The sequence below is a fragment of the Dipodomys merriami genome, unplaced genomic scaffold (genome assembly GCF_024711535.1).
Source record: "Dipodomys merriami isolate MVZ:Mamm:240054 unplaced genomic scaffold, mDipMer1.0.p SCAF_26, whole genome shotgun sequence".
Classification (NCBI taxonomy): domain Eukaryota; kingdom Metazoa; phylum Chordata; class Mammalia; order Rodentia; family Heteromyidae; genus Dipodomys; species Dipodomys merriami.
In genome coordinates, this window is record NW_027204048.1 from 20,564,497 (window position 1) to 20,571,125 (window position 6,629).

At 45.1% G+C, this 6,629-nt stretch overlaps 1 non-coding gene across 1 annotated transcript; it reads left to right on the forward strand.

Moving 5' to 3' along the window:
- The first annotated feature begins 4,139 nt into the window (after positions 1-4,139).
- LOC138837038 (U6 spliceosomal RNA) lies at positions 4,140-4,246 on the forward strand. Its single transcript, XR_011375141.1, has one exon. It is a non-coding gene; the product is annotated as a U6 spliceosomal RNA (small nuclear RNA).
- The last annotated feature ends 2,383 nt before the right edge of the window (positions 4,247-6,629 follow it).

Below are 6,629 nucleotides of genomic sequence, written 5' to 3' on the forward strand. Positions count from 1 at the left end.
AGCCTAAGATGTCCCATTAAAATACCAGAGCCGCACAGACCCTCGCACACGATCCTCACAGCAAAGGATGCCACAGCGAGAGGGAGTGTCTCCCTCTTACTTTAGCAGGCGATGGATCTGAGCAGAGGTGGTGTTACATGGTGGATGTAGCACCGAGAAAAACAGTACGGAGGGAAAAGAGTCATCTTGTCTTTCGATCTGCCTGTGTGCCAGTTACGCGATGCCAGCTGTCTGGGGTATACAACATGTTCACTTAAACTCGATTGGGAAAATGTTCCATCATGAGGTTCAACACACTGCCATATGTTCCTCCCGAGCCTTACATAAGGCCCAGGCTTCCTCTTAGGAGCTGCTGCTGGAAACCTTCTGTCTCTGCGTCTTGGGGAGAAGGGGGCACCTCTGGGTGCCTGCACACCTCCCTAGCATCCTCAGTGCTGGTCGCCCCAGTACAGTGCTGCAGCCCCAATCTGTGTCTCAGTGGCGCCTGAGAAGTAAGGACCTCCAAAGCTCTTACTTTCCTCAGGTGCTTTTCTTCGCTCTGCAAGCCTTCAATAAATTGACCTGTCAAGAAGAAACACCATGACTGCCCCCATCTTAGTAGAGCAAGACCCACAGCGGTAGGCAAAGAGGAAAATCCCAGTCAATAACCAGTGTTGTCTCTCACATACCCAGCTCTCCAGAAATCTTGATCATGTAATGTCTCCACGTAGCTCTAGACATTTTTGCAGGGCCTCTCCCTTAGCCCTGGCAAAGGCCTGGCTCTTTAGTGTAGAAAAGCCCTGTAAAATCCTGAACACCTAGAGAAATGAGATGGTCCAAGATAACTTACTGATGCCAGATAAGAGCTCTCTATCCCTTCTCCAAACCAGAGCCTTGGGGATTCATTTGAGGCTCCAACTCAGCACACATCCCTGTTGATGATAATTCCACCTGCAGCTGTCTACCTCTGGATACCAGCACAGAGGCGTAGGATTCTCAGTTACCGACACGCACGTTTGCTAAGTTCAGATGTTTAGGCCTGGCTGTTCTGGACGGGCCTGAAGCACTGCTCTCTAAGAGGTGGACAGACTGGAGCACAGAGGGTGTGTCTGCATCGCCGTCATCAAACCACAGGAAAGGAAGACGCGCATGGAGAAGTGACAAGGAAAGCTGAAGCTTCATTTCTGCTGCTGAGGCAGGCTAATCCTGCCCCAGGATGGACGAGGTTGATCGGTGTAGGTCCTCGGTTCCAGGCAGCGCCACAGGTAAGGAAGGCAAATTACCAGCAAAAGGCAGGTGTGCACCTTACCAGGCACAGATTGGAACCAGGATGTCTCCTTTGTTTCCAATGACAAGACTAGACAGAATAAATCCACTCACTAGTAAAACATGCGCCATTGAATATCGGGAGCTGAATAATTTATTTGGCCACTCCCGTGGGAAGGAGTGAAGAGAGGGAGGGAGAAAGAGAGTGTAGGAATGAAAGAGGAAAGGAGAGAAAGAAACAGGGAAGGAGGAAGGGACAGAGGAAGGAGGAAGAGAGGGAAATGAGATGAGATGAATGTGAGTGTGGACAAATCTGAAACCTGGAGAGCAGACAATCAGGAGGGAGAAGCTAGAAACTAGTGCAGGAGCTGCTGCTGAGGGTCTCAGGGAAACCTCCACTTTGCTCTCAGGGCCTTCTGGGCGTCTGGATGAAGCCCTCTGCATTGTCCTGGACAATGTTAACCACTGAAGGTCAACTCCTGCCAGGTGTTGATCACAACTCCACGTGATCTTCACGGCGATATCTACGTTAGCGCTGCCCTGGAGAGCTACAAGCTCCTTTTCCAATAGCAAGTGAGTGTGACAGGAAGGGCCTCTCAGACCCCGGAAGCAACATTGCAAAGAGGAACGGAAGACAAAGGTGGTTGGAATTTCAAGTTGAGGGAGAGTCCTACGTTCCTCTGCATGGTAAAGGTAAGAAGTTGTTATTTTTCCAAATGAGTAAGTCTTGGGATTATAAGGAGGAGTGTGAAAGAGCTATCTTGTAGGAAGAGCATGCCGTTGGGAATGAGAAGACTGGTAAAGAGACTGAGAAGGAGGGATCCAGGAAATCAATGCCTTGCTGAGAGTAATGCTGGAAGGCAGATCTCTCTGAAGTTACTTAGAGTAGAACTGGTGACACATGGTAAGGACTGCACGTAGGATCGAGAGGCAGCGGTGTCCCGGCTTCTCATCAGGCAGCACTCACTTGTTGAAATAGGGGATAGAGAAGGGGACCTGGGAGCCTCGGAGACACAGTGATCTTTACATACTTAAAAGCAGGTGATGTGACTGGAAGAGAGTGCTAAAGAACCAGGCCAGCATGAGACCACCCCATTGGGAACAGGAAAAGAGGAGAGAAGAGAAGAAAAGAAAACCAGGGGCCAAGGGAGGTTTCTTAGGGTTGCAATGGATTGGGACGGGCACATTTCCTGTGAATGTCAACCAAAACACCTTTGGTGCTATTTCCAAAAGCCTCCCCCCCGTGCCCCCCAACACACACTTTTCCTTGGTGCCAGTCCTGGAGCTTAAACTCAGGGCCTGGGCGCTGTTCCTGAGCTGTTGTGCTCAAAACTCACACTCTTAACCACGTGAGCCACAGCTCCACTACCAGCTTTTATTTTTGGGGTGATTAATTGGAGATAAAAGTCATATGGACTTTCCTTCCCTGACTAGCTTTGTACCAAGATCCTCAGATCTCAGCCTCCTGAGTAGCATGAGCGGCTGGTGCCTGGCCCAAATTCCCTTTTGTATAGACACAAAAGAGAGATGATAAAGTCATAATTTCTGCCCTCAAGATTCCTCAAACAGGAAGTGTTCTCTCTATCACTGACCTTTGGGTCAGGTAATCCTTTGTTGCGGTAGGCTAGCTTGTATTTTATAGGGCTTCTGTGATATCCTCGATCCTTATTTAGAGGGAGTCAGTAGCACCCTCCCTCCTAGTTTAAAACAACCACCACCAATGTCTGTAGATATTAAGACATATTCCTAGGGATGGGGCAAATTGACCAATCCATTTTTTTTTTCAAGTCTAATGGCAGCAACAGATAAGTAAGCAGCAAAATAGCTCATCACAATGCAAGAGGTCAAGGTAAATAGCTGCAAAAGACAGAATCATTGCAGCTACTAAACAGAAAGGAAGAAGAAAATGCTTCCAGGAAAGGGGAATTTCATAGTTCACGGGATCTGCAATAGGTCGCCGGGGGCAGCTCCACAGGGCTGTGTCAGCGCTCAGTGGCACCCGCAGCAATCCCACCACCACCTCCACCTCCGTGGGACGTGCTACGGACCGTGGCCTGGACGCCAGAGCCAATAACCACCCCGGGAAACCTCCCCACACAAGTTCTCCTGCATGCGCCACACGCCCTTCCCGTTTTCCTTGGGTAGAGCCAATGGATAGTCTTGATTTTAGTGCCGTGGGATTATGGGGAGGATCTTGAAGGTAAGAAGCGATGCGACTTTAGTCATGATCTTTTTTTTAATCCTATTGTTTTCCAGTGCATAAGCTCTGACATTCCTCTTCAGGTTCACATTTACAAAGAAGTCTGTCTCACGTGCACCAGCTTTCTGCCATTGCACCTTGGCTTCTGTGAGCTTGGCTTCTGGAAGTTTCAGCCTGGGCTGCCAGTCTCCTTCTCTTGCCGGGTCCTCCAGCAGAGTCTCTGAAAGTCTTCGTACCTCATGTTGCACAGCCATCAATGCGCCGTGACCGCATCCCTCTCCCACTTATGTAAAGGTTTGGACTTCTCTCTTAATTTATTTGAGTCCACTCATCTGTTTCAGACAAACTATTTCATACTCTGGCTTCTCAAGTACAAAAAGAAGAATCTGAAATGTATTGAAATTCTATGATATGTCAGATGTGGTGACAGGGACTTTGCATAACTAATCTCATTTGGAAGGAACTGGTTGCGTGAAAGGAAGAGCTATAAAGATAGATGGCTTAAAAAAGTACAAGAAACGAGGGGGAAAATAGATCAATTGGAACTCCACAATTGTTTTGTGCATCAAGGGACAATATTAAGAAGAAAAAATGATATTCCCAAACAGGGAGAAAACACTTGTAAATCACATATCCGATAAGGGACTACAAGAACAGTTTAATTACAAAAAAAATCATAAAGAGACACAACCAAGTGTTTGCTTCGGCAGCACATATACTAAAATTGGAATGGTAAAGAGAAGATTATCATAGCCCCTGCACAAGGATGACACGCAAACTCGTGAAGCATTCCAGATTTTGCAATACTTCCCAAGGCTATCTACAAAGTCATTGCAATACCTATCAATATTCCAACCTCATTCTTCAAGGAAATAGAAGAAGCAATCCAAAAATTCATATGGAACAATAAAAGACCCCAAATAGCAAAAATGATCCTCAACAGAAAGAACAGTTCTGGAGAAATATCAATACCAAATTTCAGACTCTACTACAAAGCCACAGTAATCAAGACAGCTTTGTACTGGCACAAGAACAGACCTCAGGACCAATGGAATAGAACTGAAATCCCAGAAATGAACCTATAGACCTATAGCCATCTAATCTTCGATAAGAGAGCTAAAAACATAAAATGGAGGAAAGACAGCTTCTTCAGTAAATGGTACTGGCAAAATTGGTTAATCACTTGTAGAAAACTAAAGCTAGACCTTATATATCACCTGAACCAGGATCAACTCCAAATGGATCAAAGACCTCGAAGTCAAAGCAGACACTCTGAAAACATTCCAGGAAGGAATAGGAGAAACTCTAGTACTCCTTGGCACAGGCCGAAATTTTCTTAATAAAGACCCAGACACACAACAAATCAAAGAAAGGTTGGACAAATGAAGCTGCAGAGCTTCTGCATGGCAAAGGACATAGCTAGCAAGATCAATAGAAAGCCCACGGATTGGAGATCTTCACTAGCCATACAACAGACAAGGGTCTCATATCTAAAATATACCTGGAACTCAAAAAATTAAATCCGAATCCGGGCGCCAGTGGCTCATGCCTGTAATTGTAGCTACTCAGGAGGCTGAGATCTGAGGATCAGGGTTCAAAGCCAGCCCAGGCAGGAAAGTCCATGAGACTCTTATCTCCAATAAACCACTAGAAAACTGGAAGTGGTGCTATGGCTCAAGTGGTAGAGCGCTCGCCTTGAGCTGAAGAGCTCAGGGACAGCACCCAAACCCAGAGTTCAAGCCCCATGACTGACCAAAAAGAAAAAAATTAAATCTTCTAACAACAAATCCTCAAAGAAACAACTGCCCAATAAATAAATGGGCTAAAGACTTACAGAGAAACTTCTCTGAAGAGGAAAGAAGGATGGCCAATAGACACATGAAGAAATGCTCAACCTCCCTAGCCACAGAAGAAATGCAAATCAAAACAATATTGAGATACCACCTCACCCCAGTTAGAATGGTTATAATCAAGAACTCTAATAACAACAGATGCTGGAGGGGATGTGGACAGAAGGGAACCTTACTGCACTGCTGGTTGGATTATAAACTTGTTCAACCACTTTGGAAAGCAGTATGGAGTTTCCTCAAAAGACTCCACATAGAGCTCCCCTATGACCCAGCAATCCCACTTTTGGGCATTTACCCAAATGTTTACAAACAAGACCACACTAAAGCTACCAGCACAATATGTTTATTGCAGCATTATTTACTATAACTAAGATCTAGAACCAACCCAGATGCCCCTCAGTAGATGAATGGATCAAGAAAATGTGGTATATACACACAATGGAATTCTATGCCTCCGTCAGAAAGAATGACATTGCCCCATTTGATAGGAAATGGAAAGACCTGGAAAAAATTATATTAAGTGAAGTAAGCCAGGCCCAAAGAAACAGGTCCCATGGTTTCCCTTATTTACAATAACTAATATATGTCTGAGTCAAGCAGAAAAGGTCAGATAAGTTGATTTTAGGCAAAATGAACCCCAAGATAAGGACTCAGTGGTTTTTCTTTCTTGCTAATGTTTCTAACATATTTATAAGATGATTTCTTTGTTGTTTTGTATGTCCCTCCCCCATGGTATAACCCCTGCTTTCACTGTATTTGATGTTGGTATAATTTGTGGAGGGGAAGGGAAAAAAGAAATCGTTTAAATAGGGATACAGGTGGACCCATTGCAATAATGAGATGTACAAGTCGTTATGTCAAAAAACAAACTTTACAACTTTGGCGGGGGAGGAGTAGGGGGAGATGAAGGGCGGAGGGCGGGGGCGGGGAGATGGGCAGGGATGCTAAGGGGAAACAAAGGAGGAGGCAACAATGCTTGATCAGAAATGTACTCATTACCTTGCCTGTGTAATTGTAACCCCTCTGTATGTTATTTTTACACACACAACCAAATTGCAAAGTGGGTAGGATATGTCTAGATACTTCTCTAAAGAAGTTATACACATGACCAAAAAAAATCTGAAGAAATACTTGACATCATTAGTCCTTACCAAAGCCATAATGAGACTCTTTTTCGTACACTCAGATTTCCTATAATAATTATTAAAGAATAGACAATTACAGATGTTGTTGAGAGTGTGAAGCAATGGGAACTCTCTTCGTTTGTCGGTGCAGAGAGAAATGTTGACGTTATTGTGGAAAACAGCTTGTCAGTTCCTTAAAACATGAGGCAC